Here is a 15472-nt window from a genome sequence, read left to right as displayed (position 1 = left end):
AATTGTAGTTGCAAAGTTGACTGAGAACATAGTTTGTCGGTTTCTAATAGAGTTTTTTCTTTATACTTCGATTGTGTGATGAACTTTTACTTATTCATGAGAAGTATATGATAAAAGTTCTATGATAGAAGTCCTATGTTTAATTTTGTTGCTATTATAATAATAAACATGATGCTTCTATGTCCGTATTTTGTTTTTATCGACACCTCTCTCTCAAAGCATGTGGACATGTTTTTCCGATTTCGGTTTTCGCTTGAGGACAAGCGAGGTCTAAGCTTCGGGGAGTTGATACTTCTATTTTGCATCATGTTTTCTTACTGTTATTTATAATGTTTTTATCCATAATAATGATTTTTGGAGTAATTCTAATTCCTTTTCTCTCATAATTTGCAAGGAACACACCAATAGGAAGCATTCCGGCAGCTGGAAATCTGGACCTGGAAAAGCTACGCCAGGCCACCTATTCTGCACAACTCCAAATGAGATGAAACTTCATGGAGTTTTTTATGGATTATTTAAGAAATACTGGAGCCAATAAACACCAGAGCGGGGCCACCAAGTGGGCACAAACGCACCTGGGCGCGCCAGCCCCCCCCCCCAGGCGGGCCCTGGTGGGTTGTGGCCTCCTCGGCCCACCTCCGGTGCCCATCTTTTGGTATATAAGTCATTTTCACCTAGAAAAAAAAGGAGGAGACTTTTAGGACGAAGCACCACCGCTACGAGGCGGAACTTGGGCAGGAGCACTTTTTCCCTCTGACGGAGCGATTCCGCCGGGGGAACTTCCCTCCCAGAGGGGGAAATCATTGTCATCATCATCACGAATAACTCTCCCATCTTAGGGAGGGCAATCTCCATAAACATCTACAACATCACCATCTCCTCTCAAACCCTAGTTCATATCTTGTGTTCAATCTTGTTATCGGAACTATAGATTGGTGCTTGTGGGTGACTAGTAGTGTTGATTACATCTTGTAGTTGATTACTATATGGTTTATTTGGTGGAAGATTACATGTTCAGACCCATTATGCTATTTAATACTCCTATGATAATGAAAATATTTATCATTTGTGAGTAGTTAGTTTTGTTCTTGAGGTCACGGGAGAAATCATGTGAACTTGATATGTGTTTGATACTTTGATAGTATGTATGTTGTTATTCCCTTAGTGGTGTCATGTGAACGTCGACTACATGACACTTCACCATATTTGGGCCTAAGGGAATGCATTTTGGAGTAGAAATTAGATGGTGGGTTGCGAGAGTGACAGAATCTTAAACCCTAGTTTATGCGCTATTTCGTAAGGGACCAATTGGATCCAAAAGTTTAATGCTATGGTTAGAATTTATTATTTATACTTTTCTCGTATTTGCGGATGCTTGTGGGAGGGTTAATCATAAGTAGGAGGTTTGTTCAAGTAAGAACATCACCTAAGCACCGGTCCACCCACATATCAAATTATCAAAGTAGCAAACACAAATCAAACTAACATGATGAAAGTGACTAGATGAAATTCCTGTGTACCCTCAAGAACGCTTTGCTTATCATAAGAGACCGTTTTAGCCGGTCCTTTGCCTCAAAACGATTGGGCTATCTTGCTGCACTTTTCTTACTACTACCGTTACTTGCTCGTTACAAATTATCTTGCTATCAAACTACTCTGTTACTTACAATTTCAGTACTTGCAGACATTACCTTACTGAAAACTACTTGTCATTTCCTTCTGCTCCTCGTTGGGTTCGACACTCTTACTTATCGAAAAGAGCTACAATTGATCCCCTATACTTGTAGGTCATCAGTCGTGCAGTGTGGTGCTTATTTATTAACTGTTTTGTTAATTAGTTATCATCTTCACTTAACTGTTTGGTTCAATTCTGCAAATGTGATGTTCAATTCTTCAGGCTGCAATTTTGTATTTTCTTCCATGTGAGAAATAAATCGAATTTATCTTTACAAAATATATGAGAAACGAATACAATTCCTATATTTCCAAGTTGTCAAGCATTCTTGGTTTGGTTGTACATTGTGCAATGTGGTGCTTAGTTAACGTTTGGTTCATCTGTATTGTGGTGTTTAGTTAATTGTTTGGTTAAATTCTGCAATGCAATGTTGAATAGTTGTGGGTGCATTCTGTTATTGTATACCATGTGAGTAATAAATTGAATTTGGCTGTAGTAAATACATGAGAAACAAATACAATTGCTACAATTGGCTGTATTTAACTTTTTGGTTAACTGTCTCATCTTCTATTAGGAGTATGTTATGTTGTGCGATGTGGTGCTCAGTTAATGTTTGGTTCATTTGTTGTGGTGCTTAGTTAACTGCTTGGTTTAATTCTGCAATGCGATGTCCTATTGTCGTGGGTAGAATTTTGTATTGTTGTGCATGTGAGGAATAAATCGAATTTGGCTGCACTTAACACATGAGAAACATATACAAGTGCTATATTTCCTAGTTCTTAATCATGCATGGTTTGGATAAATGGGTTTTCCATGTGGCTTGAATTAATCTGATGAATCTACAATGTGCCTATTTTTCATCAACATATTTTACTGATAGCATACGAACCCTTACTTAACCTGATGACTAACTACCTTATATGTGTTGTAGGAAACAAATGGAAGCACTGAGGTTTACAATCGAGGTTAGCACGTGCATGGTCCGTTGTCCAATAGCACATTATTGTGCAATTGAAGGAACCATTCTAATATTTAGGTTTTTAACAATTTGGTCTTGCACATGTAAGTCCTGCTGTCAGATGTTTTGACCCACTGTTCGACCCTTTTGCATATGGGGAAATGAGTTGTCCATGAATATCAGTCAAATCAAGAAACTCAAAAAGATTGTTAGGATAAAGAAATTAATGACAAAAAACAACAAGATCTTTTTTTGCACAATGAAGACAACATCAATTCACTACAAGATGGTACTAACTATTATACCTTGCATTTTTTTATTCCTTTACCCCATTTCCAATATAGAGAAGATATTTATGCACATCCTTGTTTTCAGGCCTTTCCAAAGCAGTTCATTGATGATTACCTCTCAAACCACCTCTATGGTCAGGAGGCGAGGAAGGTTTTCATACAACACCCACGGTTCAATATTGAAGTGTTCCTGAAGAGGACGAAGGACGGACGATCAATCATCCACAGGCACTAGACTAAAGTTGCAAAGACCTTCAACATGAATGAAGGATCAATATTCGCCTTCCGCTTCAGCAGTTTTCCAGATGATATGCATCAGTCTATATACCATCTATGATGCTAATTTCGAAAGGTTCTACATGTTGCATGTGAAACTTGGTGTTGGTGCAGTTGTATAATCGGGTAGCTAAGTGCTGAAGCTATATCATGTTGTACTATGATGTATTTCAATTATGAAATTCTGCTTCCTTAATATGGAAATGAAATATATTATGTGCTTACTATGAATGTCAATTAGATTAATAAATTGATTGCTATAATAGGGCAATTATCCACTAATGGCAAATTATGCCGCTAATTGGGTTTTGCTACTGCAAACGGTTTTGGAAAAAAATACCGCGGGCGATGACCTCCGGCAACACACACACTTTCTAGGAATAAACCGTGTTGGATCAATGAACAATCACACACGACTATCTCTTGAAAATTGTTTGCGTTAGGCCACCTTGCACAAACGATTATCACATAAAAACTGTGTGTGATGGACAACCTTTGACACACAGTTTCTTCCATGGACCGTGTGTGATACATTCAATAACGCAAACGATTTAATGGGAGAAATTGTGTGTGATGTACCTATGAACGGAAACATTTTCGTTGGAGTGACTGTGTGGGATGTACATACGAATGGAAGCATTTAGCGGGGACTGACTTTGTGGGATGTACTTGCGACCTTAAACAATTTCACCTGTATAATTGTATTTTTAGCTCTACTATATGTATTTCCATATTTGAGCGCTCGCTGGTTGCACACGACCTGATTTTACCGAGCGTGTGTGCCAGGAGGGCATATCCCCAACAGTTTCTGGGTTGTGTGGGAAGGACCCCCCTATCGCCCACACTCACTAGGCGACGGTTCCAAATGCCGTCGCGGAAAGGGGTTAAAAACCATTCGTATAGCACCGACGCATACCAGTGTATACATTAGAGCATGTGCCTGTAGTTCAAATTTGAATTATGCACATGAATGCATAGAAAACTCAGTTAATCTATAAAAAAGTCCAAGCGAACCCCGAAAAATCTGAAAAATTAACACAACACTCTTGTTGTTCTATGTTGACACTAGGAAAAAAAAATTGAAATCGAGAAGAGGCTACGGATATCCTTTCGGCCAGAAAGGTGAAACATTCTATACCGAAACCATCACACTTGTTGTGAGAAGCTCTGGTTTATGAGAAGCTTATACCCAAACCTGCCCCAAATGGGACAAAAAATTTACCACAACATGTTGATGCCGCTCCATGATACCATGCCAAGTTTCATGAATTTTGGACGACTTTTGGATTTACTAGAATTACAAAAGTAGTACATCAACGTTGGCCGGAGAGCCACGGTGCTGTGGTGTTCGAAATTCATCCCCATTTCTTGCATGGGATATAAGCATAAACCCGTGGACACATATATGAATTTACAACCCATGTTGTTGCGCCAGAGCATGTGCATGTAGTTTAATTTTGAATTGTGCACCTGAAATGGCTAGAAAATCAATTTAATGTATAAAATGTCCAAATGAACCCTAAATAATTCCAATTCTTTCACGAGACACATATAGTTGCATGTTCACAGCAGATAAAATGTCTAGCAATTCAAACACCGTCCACTGCCGCTGTGACCCCATTATGTAATTCAAATCAAGATGAAAAATCAAGTAGATTCCACACAGTTTATTATCACCAACCGTGTGAGATGCAGCACAAAATATCTTGGAGCACCGTTGGTGTATAGTACGCCTATGGCTTACGCGAGAAGGTGTGTCAGCTATAGTCCACAGTCGGCGTGTCAAGCACACTACCTCGCTCCCCAAATATCATTTCACCGTTCAATTGTCGCCAGTGAAAGATGGGGGCGTGGACCCGCGTCATGAGGGCAACTTCGGTGGCCCACTCCGGCGAGAGCGTGGCCGCAGCTACCATGCACGTGCTAACAAGGTGCATGCGCGCGGTCGCAATCTGCGAACGGGCGGCCAAGGTAGCCCAAACGGCCACTGTTGCTTCTCAGGTGGCAGCAACAATATCTGCCTTGGGGATAGCAACTGGCGAGAGCAGCACAACAGCTGTCCGTTCCGTAGCAGCAGCCTTAGTCCTGATGGAGGCTGCCCACGACCATGTCGAGGCCGCGCACGCCCAGCTCATTGCAGTCACTGCACAAATCGAATGAAGCTTCTCCAACAACGGTGGGCAACCCACGGCCAAAGAGTTGGCAATCGCCGAGTGTGTTTGATGACCCACAAGTATAGGGGATCTATCGTAGTCCTTTTGATAAGTAAGAGTGTCGAACCCAACAAGGAGCAGAAGGAAATGATAAGCGGTTTCCAACAAGGTATTCTCTGCAAGTAATGAAATAAGTGGTAACAGATAGTTTTGTGATAAGATAATTTGCAACGAGCAACAATTAACAAAAGTAAATAAAGTGCAGCAAGGTGGCCCAATCCTTTTTGTAGAAAAGGACAAGCCTGGAAAAACTCTTATATAGAGAAAAGCGCTCCCAAGGACACATGGGAATATCATCAAGCTAGTTTTCATCACGCTCATATGATTCACATTCGGTACTTTGATAATTTGGTATGTGGGTGGACCGGTGCTTGGGTACTACCCTTACTTGGACAAGCATCCCACTTATGATTAACCTCTATTGCAAGCATCCGCAACTACAACAAAAGTATTAAGGTAAACCTAACCATAGCATGAAACATATGGATCCAAATCAACCCCTTACGAAGCAACACATAAACTAGGGTTTAAGCTTCTCTCACTCTAGCAACCCATCATCTACTTATTACTTCCCAATGCCTTCCTCTAGGCCCAAACAATGGTGAAGTGTCATGTAGTCGATGTACACATAACACCACTAGAGGAGAGACAACACATATCTCATCAAAATATCGAACGAATACCAAATTCACATGACTACTAATAGCAAGACTTCTCCCATGTCGTCCGGAACAAACGTAACTACTCACAAAGCATAAACATGTTCATAATCAGAGGGGTATTAATATGCATATAGGATCTGAACATATGATCTTCCACCAAATAAACCAACTAGCATCAACTACAAGGAGTAATTAACACTACTAGCAACCTACTAGCACCAATCCTGGACTTGGAGACAAGAATTGGATACAAGAGATGAACTAGGGTTTTGAGAGGAGATGGTGCTAATGAAGATGTTGATGGAGATTGCCCTCTCCTGATGAGAGGAGCATTGGTGATGACGATGGCGATGATTTCCCCCTCCGGGAGGGAAGTTTCCCTGGCAGAACAGCTCCGCCAGAGCCCTAGATTGGTTCCACCAAGGTTCCGCCTCGTGGTGGCGGAGTTTCGTCCGAGAAGATGGCTTCTTATTTTTTTCCCATCGAAAGACTTCATATAGCAGAAGATGGCCACCGGAGGGCCACCAGGGGGCCTACGAGGTAGGGGGCGCGCCCCCCACCCTCGTGGGCAGGGTGTGCCCCCCTGGTGAATTTCTACTGCTGAGTATTTTTTATATATTCTGAAAACGTCTTCCGTGAAGTTTCAAGACTTTTGGAGCTGTGCAGAATAGGTCTCTAATATTTGCTCCTTTTCCATCCCAGAATCCCAGCTGCCGGCATTATCCCTCTTTATGTAAACCTTGTAAAATAAGAGAGAATAGGCATAAGTATTGTGACATAATGTGTAATAACAGCCCATAATGCAATAAATATCGATATAAAAGCATGATGGAAAATGGACGTATCAACTCCCCCAAGCTTAGACCTCGCTTGTCCTCAAGCGAAAGCCGAAATCGAAAAATATGTCCACATGTTTAGAGATAGAGGTGTCGATAAAAATAAAATACGGACATGAGGGTATCATGCTCATTCTTAGAACAACAACTTACATAATTCTTGTCACATAACTTCTTATGCTAGAGTAATAATTCAATCAAAAATTCAAGTATGAATCATAAACTTTATTGAAAACTAACAAACTATAATCTCAGTCATTGGAGCAATTGCAATTTATCATAACATAGGAAAGAGTCAATGTATAAGAGATTTTCAGCAAGTCCACATACTCAACTATCATATAGTCTTTCACAATTGCTGACACTCACGCAATACTTATGGGTATGGAATTTTAATCGGACACAGCGAAAGATAGGGGCTTATAGTTTTGCCTCCCAACGTTTTACCTCAAGGGTAATGTCAACAAGAATAGTTAATGAAAACTCACATCAAATTAGCCATATATACCAGGATCTTTCCAATATACTGTGCTTGCCAAAGGATAAGGTGTAAAAGGAAGGGTGAAAATCACCATGACTCTTATGCAATATAGGAGATAAAAGTAAAAGACAGGCCCTTCGCAGAGGGAAGCAGAGGTTGTCGTGCGCTTTTATGGTTGGATGCACAAAATCTTAATGCGAAAGAATGTCACTTTATATTGCCACTTGTGATATGGACCTTTATTATGTAGTCTGTCGCTTTTATTTCTTCCATATCACACGATCGTATAAAGCTTATTTTCTCCCACACTAATAAGTCATACATATTTATAGAGCAATTTTTATTGCTTGCACCGATGACAACTTACTTAGAGGATCTTACTCAATCCATAGGTAGGTATAGTGGACTCTCATGGCAAAACCGGTTTAAGGGTATTTGGAAGCACAAGTAGTATCTTTACTTGGTGCGATGAATTTGGCTAGCATGAGGGGAAAGGCAAGCTCAACCATGTTGGATGATCCATGATAATATAATTTATCTCAGATGTAAGAAAACAAAACCCATTACGTTGTCTTCCTTGCCCAACGTCAACTCTTTAGCATGTCATATTTTAATGACTGCTCACAATCATAAAAGATGTCCAAGATAGTATATCTATATGTGAAGACCTCTCTTTCTTCATTACTTCCTATTAATTGCAACGATGACCAAAACTATGCTTGTCAACTCTCAACAACTTTTATTCATCATACTTTTTCTATGTGAGCTCATTACTCTCCATAAGACTCACATGATCTCTTCGTTTCTTTTCATTTCTTTCTCTTTTCTTTTATTCACTTAGGATCATGGCAAAATAGTCAAGCCTTGACTGAACACTAATCTTTATTATATATATAGCTCACAAACTCGATTACATAGAGGAGTCATAAAGTAAAGCTCACAACTAGATCATACTAAGAACATTTATTCTACTAGATCAAGATATTACCAAAAGGTTCGAACTAAGAAAAACGGTAAAGGTAAAAGTGATGGTGATACGATACCGGGGCACTCCCCCAAGCTTGGCAGTTTGCCAAGGGGAGTGCCCATACACATGTGATTATGTCTCCTTTGTTGGTGAAGAAGGTGGAGTTGTTGATGATGGATAGTCGCACATCGAGCGTAGGAGGTCTTCTAACTTGCGGATAATGCCCTTGAGTGCGATGATATGCTCCTTGATACGTCCATTTTGCATCATGCTTTTATATTGATATTTATTGCATTATGGGTTGTTATTACCCATTATGTCACAATACTTATGCCTATTCTCTCTTATTTTACAAGGTTTACATAAAGAGGGAGAATGCCGGCAGCTGGTATTCTGGGTTGGAAAAGGAGCAAATATTAGAGACTTATTCTGCACAACTCCAAAAGACCTGAAATTTCATGGAAGATGTTTTCCAAATATATAAAAAATACTGAGAGCAAGTACTTCACCAGGCAGGCCACACCCTGCCCATGAGGGTGGGGGGTGTGCCCTATCCCCCAGGGCGTGGCCCCCTACCTCGTGGGCCCCCTGGTGGCCCTCCGGTGACCATCTTCTGCTATATGGAGTCTTTCGATGGAAAAAAAATCATAAGCCATCTTTTCGGACGAAACTCCGCCGCCACGAGGCGGAACCTTGGCGGTACCGATCTAGGGCTCTGGCGGAGCTGTTCTGCCGGGGAAACTTCCCTCCCGGATGGGGTAATCGTCGCCATCATCATCACCAACGCTCCTCTCATCGGGAGAGGGCAATCTCCATCAACGTCTTCATCAGCACCATCTCATCTCAAAACCCTAGTTCATCTCTTGTATCCAATTCTTGTCTCCAAGTCCGGTATTGGTGCTAGTATGTTGCTAGTAGTGTTAATTACTCCTTTTAGTTGATGCTAGTTGGTTTAATTGGTGGAAGATCATATGTTCAGATCCTATATGCATATTAATACCCCTCTGATTATGAACATGTTTATGCTTTCTGAGTAGTTACTTTTGTTCCTGAGGACATGGGAGAAGTCTTGCTATTAGTAGTCATGTGAATTTGGTATTCTTTCGATATTTTGATGAGATGTATGTTGTCTCTCCTCTAGTGGTGTTATGTGAACGTCGACTACATGACACTTCACCATTATTTGGGCCTAGAGGAAGGCATTGGGAAGTAATAAGTAGATGATGGGTTGCTAGAGTGACAGAAGCTTAAACCCTAGTTTATGCGGTGCTTCGTAAGGGGCTGATTTGGATCCATATGTTTCATGCTATGGTTAGGTTTACCTTAATACTTTTGTTGTAGTTGCGGATGCTTGCAATAGAGGTTAATCATAAGTGGGATGCTTATCCAAGTAAGGGCGGTACCCAAGCACCGGTCCACCCACATACTAAATTATCAAAGTACCGAACACGAATCATATGAACGTGATGAAAACTAGCTTGACGATATTCCCATGTGTCCTCGGGAGCGCTTCACATAATATAAGAGTTTGTTCAGGCTTTTCCTTTGCTAAAAAAGGATTGGGACATCCTGCTGCACCTTCTTTACATTTCTTACTTGTTGCTCGTTACAAATTATCTTATCACAAAACTATCTGTTACCACTTATTTTAGTACTTGCAGAGAATACCTTGCTGGAAACCGCTTATCATTTCCTTCTGCTCCTCGTTGGGTTCGACACTCTTACTTATCGAAAGGACTATGATAGATCCCCTATACTTGTGGGTCATCACTCCTTCAACAAAATATTTTCATTTGTGAGATACTTATTTTGTATACGAGCTAACTCAATCATCTTGAAAGCTTCTTTCTATGTTGGGGTAAGGAGATTGTGATCAAGTTGAAGGGTGTCTTCTGTTGCCGGAACTTGGTCCTCCATGGCCTTCTTGATCCCTTCATCCTTGTTGATCTCCATGGGTTCTTCTCTCTTCAGCTCTATCTTCATTAGCCAAGAATCGTTGCCCTCATGGTTGGAGGAGGAGGGAGACGACATAGTGCCTGGCCTTGACAACCCTGACAGAAAGCAGCTCGAAACAAAGATATGAGATTTTTGCGTGATACGGGAGTCAAAACCTCCGGGAGATTATATAATGAATTTTTACCGACCAAAATACGTGTCGTATAGGAAAACGCAGTCCGGAGAGCGCACGAGGTGCCCACGACGCAGGGGGCGCGCCGTCCACCCTCGTGGAGCCCTCGTGTCCTTCCCGGACTGCTTCTTATTTTTCTATTTTTCTAAATATTCCAAAATGGAGAAATATTGCCTTAGAAACTATTTTGGAGTCGGTTTACTTACCGTACCACATACCTATTCCTTTTGGGGGTCTGGAAAGTTCCGAAAAGTGTGCCTTATGTATTCCTCCGGGTTTACGGTTTCAATAACATTGGTTTCAACATTTATGGGATTACCTGAGATATAATGTTTGATTCTTTGACCATTCACCACCTTCGGATTTGTGCCTTCGAAGTTGTCGATTTTTATGGCACCGGAACGATATTCCTCCTCGGTAACGTAAGGACCTTCCCATTTAGAGAGAAGTTTTCCTGCAAAAAATCTTAAATGAGAGTTGTATAGCAATACATAGTCACCTACATTAAGATCACGCTTTTGTATCCTTTTATCATGCCATCTTTTAACTTTTTCTTTAAACAACTTGGCATTTTCGTAGGCTTGGGTTGTCCATTTATCGAGTGAGCTAATATCAAATAACCTCTTCTCACTGGCAAGTTTAAAATCATAATTGAGTTCTTTAATAGCCCAATATGCCTTGTGTTCTAGTTCAAGAGGTAAATGACATGCTTTTCCATAAACCATTTTATACGGAGACATACCCATAGGATTTTTATATGCAGTTCTATAGGCCCATAATGCATCATCAAGTTTCTTGGACCAATTTTTTATAGATCTATTAACAGTCTTTTCAAAAATTAATTTGAGCTCTCTATTACTCAATTCTACTTGACCACTAGACTGTGGGTGATTAGGAGATGCAATTTTATGATTAACATCATATTTAGCAAGCATTTTACGGAAAGCGCCATGAATAAAATGTGAACCACCATCAGTCATTAAATATCTAGGGACTCCAAATCTTGGAAAAATAACTTCTTTAAGCATTTGAATAGAAGTGTTATGATCAACAGCTTCTACCCACTTAGTAACATAATCAACAGCAACTAAAATATGTGTATATCCATTAGAGGAAGGAAAAGGTCCCATATAGTCAAAGCCCCAAACATCAAATGGTTCAATAATGAGGGAATAGTTCATAGGCATTTCTTGACGTCTACTAATATTACCAATTCTTTGACATTCATCACAAGATAAGACAAACTTACGGGCATCCTTGAAGAGAGTAGGCCAAGAAAAACCAGATTGCAATACCTTATGTGCAGTTCTATCTCCAGCATGGTGTCCTCCGTAAGCTTCGAAGTGACACTTGCATAGGATATGTTCCTGTTCATGCTCAGCTACACAACGTCTAATAACACCATCTACTCCTTCTTTATATAGATGTGGGTCATCCCAAAATTAATGCCTCAAATCATAGAAGAACTTTTTCTTTTGCTGGTATGTGAAACTAGGTGGTATAAACTTAGCAACAATGTAATTAGCATAATCAGCATACCATGGAGCAGTATTAGAAGCATTTATGACATTTAATTGCTCATCAGGAAAGCTATCATCAATAGGAAGTGGGTCATCAAGCACATTTTCTAACCTAGACAAGTTGTCTGCAGTGGGGTTCTCAGCTCCCTTTCTATCAACAATATTTAAGTCAAATTCTCGTAGCAAGAGAACCCATCTAATAAGTCTAGGTTTAACATCTTTATTTTCCATAAGATAATTAATAGCAGCATGATCAGTGTGAATAGTTACTTTAGAATCAACAATATAAGGTCTGAACTTATCAATACAATTGCTAAAAATTCTTTTTCAGTGGTAGCATAATTTCTTTGAGCATTGTCTAGGGTTTTACTAGCATATTTAATAATGTTTAATTTCTTATCAACCCTTTTTCCTAGAACAGCACCTACAGCATAATCACTAGCATCACACATAATTTCAAAGGGTAAATTCCAATTAGGTGGCTGAATGATAGGTGCAGAGATCAATGCTTTCTTAAGTATTTCAAATGCTTCTACACAATCATCATAAAAAACAAATGGTATATCTTTTTGTAATAAATTAGTCAAAGGCCGAGAAGTTTTTGAGAAGTCCTTAATGAACCTCCTATAAAATCCGGCATGACCAAGGAAACTTCTTATACCTTTGATGTCCTTGGGACATGGCATCTTCTCAATAGCATCAACCTTGGCTTTATCAACCTCAATACCTCTTTCAGAAACTTTGTGCCCCAAGACAATACCTTCATTAACCATAAAGTGGCACTTTTCCCAATTCAAGACAAGATTAGTTTCTTCACATCTCTGCAAAACTCGATCAAGGTTGCTCAAGCAATCATCAAAAGAAGATCCATAGACGAAGAAATCGTCCATGAAAACCTCACAAATCTTTTCACAAAAGTCAGAGAATATAACCATCATGCATCTTTGAAAGGTAGCAGGTGCATTACATAGACCAAAAGGCATACGTCTATAAGCAAAAGTACCAAAAGGGCAAGTAAAAGTAGTCTTTGATTGATCTTTGGCTGACACAGGTATTTGAGAGAAACCATAATAACCATCTAGAAAGCAAAACTATGTATGTTTGGATAATCTTTCTAGCATTTGATCGATAAAAGGTAAGGGGTAATGATCCTTTTTAGTTTCCTTATTTAATTTGCAGAAATCAGTTACCATCCTATAACCTGTAATAATTCTTTGAGGAATCAATTCATCTTTATCATTAGGAACTTCAGTAATACCTCCCTTCTTAGGGAAACAATGGACGGGACTTACCCACTGACTATCAGCAACGGGATAGATTATACCTGCCTCAAGGAGCTTTAGTATTTCCTTTCTTACCACTTCTTTCATTTCAGGATTCAGCCGTCGTTGATGATCACGAACTGGTTTAGCATCTTCTTCCAAATTAATTTTATGTTGACATAGAGTGGGACTAATGCCCTTAAGATCATCAAGAGTATACCCAATAGCAGCACGATGCTTCTTCAGAGTTTTCAATAATCTCTCTTCCTCATGCTCTGAAAGGTTAGCACTAATAATAACAGGATATATCTTTTTCTCATCAAGATAAGCATATTTAAGAGTATCAGGTAACGGTTTAAGCTCAAACACGGGATCACCCTTGGGTGGAGGAGGATCCCCTAGGATTTCAACAGGTAAATTGTTTTTCAGAATAGGTTCCTGTTTAAGAATACTTCATCTATTTCCCTTCTTTCATTCATAAACATGTCATTTTCATGGTCTAGCAAATATTGTTCTAAAGGATCATTAGGAGGTACGGCAATAGAAGCAAGATCAATAATTTCATCCTTACTAGGTAATTCTTCTTCACGGTGTTGTCTACTAAATTTAGAGAAATTAAATCCATGAGTCATATCATCTAAACCAATAGTAACAACATCCCTTTTGTAATCTATGGAAGCATTAACCGTGTTTAAAAAGGGTCTACCAAATATAATGCGACAAAAGCTATCTTGTAGGGAACCAAGAACAGGAAAATCAGCAGGATATTTAGTTTTCCCACACAATACTTCAACATCTCTAACAATTCCCATTGATGAAATAGTATCTCTATTGGCAAGTTTAATTGTGACATCAATATCTTCTAACTCAACAGGTGCAATATCATGCATAATTTCGCTATATAGGCTAATAGGTATTGCACTAGCACTGGCACCCATATCACATAAACCATGATAACAATGATCTCCTATTTTAACAGAAATAACAGGCATGCCTACCACAGGTCTAGGTTTATCTTTAGCACAAGGTTTAGCAATTCTAGCAGTTTCATCACAAAAATAAATAACATGCCCATCAATATTATCAGACAAGAGATCTTGAACAATAGCAATATCAGGTTCAACTTTAATTTGCTCATGAGGTGTATAAGTTTTAATATTACTTTTACGAACCAGAGTTGAAGCTTTAGCATGATCCTTTATCCTAATAGGAAAAGGTGGTTTCTCAACATAGGAAGTAGGAACAATAGGATCATTATAAGTGACAATCTTTTTTTCAACTTTAATAGGTGCAACTACTTTTACTTCTATGGGAGGATGATATTTAAACCACTTCTCCTTGGGGAGATCAACATAAGTAGCAAAAGATTCACAGAAAGAAGCAACTATCTCAGAGTCAAGTCCATATTTAGTGCTAAATTTATGGAAAATGTCGGTATCCATAAAAGGTTTAACACAATCAAAACTAGGTGTCATACCTGACTCCTTTCCTTTGTCGAGGTCCCAATCTTCAGAGTTGCGTTTAATTATTTCCAATAAATCCCATTTGAATTCAATAGTCTTCATCATAAAAGAGCCAGCACAAGAAGTATCAAGCATGGTGCGATTGTTATCAGAAAGCCGAGCATAAATTTTTTGAATAATCATTTTTCTTGAGAGCTCATGATTGGGGCATGAATATAACATTGATTTAAGCCTCCCCCAAGCTTGAGCGATGCTTTCTCCTTCGCGAGGCCAAAAATTATATATATAATTGCGATCAAGATGAACAAGATGCATTGGATAAAACTTCTGATGAAATTCCAATTTCAATCGTTTGTAATTCCAAGACCCCATATCATCATATAGCCTATACCATGTCGATGCGTCTCCCTTCAAAGATAAAGGGAATACCTTCTTCTTAACAACATCTCTGGGTACACCTGCAAGCTTAAATAATCCACAAACTTCATCCACATATATTAGATGCTCATCAGGATGTTTTGTTCCATCTCCTAAAAAGGGATTAGCTAGCAGTTTTTCTATCATACCGGAAGGAATTTCAAAGCAGACATCTTCATTTTCAGTAGGTTTAGTAGGTTGAGGAGCAACACTTTGCTCTACTGGTCGGGGTGAAGATACCCCGAACAAGCCCCTCGGAGGATTACTTTCCATAGTAACAAGTGACAGTAAATTTCAGCATACTATATAATTTTTCCTTACCAA

This window comes from Triticum aestivum, chromosome 3A, assembly GCF_018294505.1.
Source record: "Triticum aestivum cultivar Chinese Spring chromosome 3A, IWGSC CS RefSeq v2.1, whole genome shotgun sequence".
Taxonomy (NCBI): Eukaryota; Viridiplantae; Streptophyta; class Magnoliopsida; order Poales; family Poaceae; genus Triticum; species Triticum aestivum.
Note: the sequence above shows the minus strand (reverse complement) of the source record.